Source organism: Stegastes partitus, unplaced genomic scaffold (genome assembly GCF_000690725.1).
Source record: "Stegastes partitus isolate 25-593 unplaced genomic scaffold, Stegastes_partitus-1.0.2 Scaffold816, whole genome shotgun sequence".
In the NCBI taxonomy this organism is placed as follows: domain Eukaryota; kingdom Metazoa; phylum Chordata; class Actinopteri; family Pomacentridae; genus Stegastes; species Stegastes partitus.
The window spans coordinates 187,039-189,084 of record NW_007578547.1 but is presented as its reverse complement, the minus strand read 5'-3'; positions in this window follow the sequence as shown (position 1 = coordinate 189,084).

The following is a 2,046-nucleotide window of genomic DNA, read 5'->3' as shown; positions in this document are numbered from 1 at the left end:
TGTGTGTGTGTGTGTGTGTGTGTGTGTGTGTGTGTGTGTGCTGGAGAGGCTGAATTAACAGGACAGTGGTTCTCAGCTCAGACCTTGCTTCAAAAAAGCTCCTTATTTTCTCTCTCTGGCTGATTCAGGGCTCAGTCTTGTGCACTTTGTGGCCTGTGTGGGTAAACCGATGTACCAGAAGGTGGAGAAACCAACGTGCACTTTGCGGCCCAGCGGGGAGGCGGACCAAAGGCGCAGCAGCTCTATAACCCCAATTTTTCTACTTCCTGCTCCAGGTTGGCTTCCACGGCGCACTGCCTGCCACCACCTTGTGTTTTTACCTCTGGCTCCTTCCTTTACCCCACTTACACCCCACCGCATTCACCGCTTATTCATCGAGAGTTAATAAGGGCTCTCTTTTTTTTTAGCGAGCGCAGAGTGCACTCTTGGCAGAAGAAAAAGCCGTGAGCACACACAGCGGTGAAAGCACTCTGCTGAATGAATAGAGGAACTGTAGAGACAGTGGAGGAGTGGAGCATTCAGGGGAGTTTAGTCATCGCCAAGACGCCAGCGACACCCCGGCTGTACATCTCAACACGGGCGGAGGAAGAGGGTGGAGTAGGAAGAGGAGTAGAACAGGACACGTTGTGGAAATTCAAGGGGCGGGATGGCAACGGCTCGTCTCTGAATAGACAAACGAGACGGCGCCGAGCGTGGAGGCGGCGAGCGGGCGGAAACCGTGCAAACGGGGCGCACAGCTGTACGCATTCAAGAGCCAGAAACATTTAGCAAAGTCAAACCTCCAAAACTTTCTTGTGTTCCCAGTGCAGCACAGGAAGTAAACAGCGANATCAGTGCAGTCATAGTGATTAGATTCAACATGTTCAGACTTTTTTTGTCGTAAAACTTTTTGCTGCACACGGGACGTTTAAAAAGAAAAACTTTCTGCCCAACAGGTCCAGCGTTTCTGTCTCACCGGCCGTCACTGGTCACCAGACCTTCTCGCATCCTGCGCTTCTTCTTCACGGCTGGAAAACCACCTTTAGGTGCATTAGCGCCACCTGCTGGCTGGAGTGTGTGCATCAGTGTTACCGGTGTGGCAGAAATGACTGAACTGAGATACGAACTGTTTTATTTTAATAGAGAACATTTTACTGTAAAGTCTGGTGAGTCAGAGGTCTGTTCATGTTTCTGTAGCGGTGAATACACCAGGATGGAGACGCTCTTTAACCAGAATCACATGTTAAATGCTACAATATCATTATTATTGTTGTTACCCATGGATTTTAAAATTTACTGTTTTACAAAAAATTTAATAAAAAACAGTCCAGCATGTTATTATTTCTTGATGAAGACGTCAGATTAAAGTTATTTACTTTCATTCCTGAACAGAAACATGAGTTTTATGGGTTGAATGTGATGCTTGATGAACTCCTCAGAGAAGCCCAGGGGCTCAGGTTTGGGTTTAAAAAGGTGGATTCAGTTTAAATTCCTCGTTCCTGTTCAAAATGGTGAAACGTGGAGCGCTGAGGGATGATGCTGGATGGTCTATATGTAAACAGACAGGTGGTCTAAGCCCTATGGTGGTCTATATAGACCACATCAGGTCAAACCAGCTTCATCAGCACTACAACTCCCTGCCACTGATGTTTAGAAAAATCTGTAGATGATCGGAAAGATGTTTAAAACAGCAACCATTTGCACTAAAGAAGATAAAAACGCACCGACCCAGACACGACGAGGTGTTTCCAGCCAGGCTCAAAGCTTCCCTCTGATTGCATAATCTCTGGCTGTGCAAAGTCAGCTCCAGAAGAAAAGCGTGGAGCATCCACTGGTCCAGTTCCTACTCGGAGGCCAGATCCGCCTTCACTTCTCTCCGGAGCGTTTCCCAGCTTCTGCCGGCCTGTTTGCTGTGTTTGTCCGGCGCTAGCACAGCTGACAGTGACACAGTGCCACCATTACCGCATATGTAGCTCACATTCCTGGCTAATTGGGTTTGAGGCCCCCGAGGCTGTGTGTCTTAAATGGGGGGAACGGCTGGCTAGTGTGTGTGTGTGTGTGTGTGTG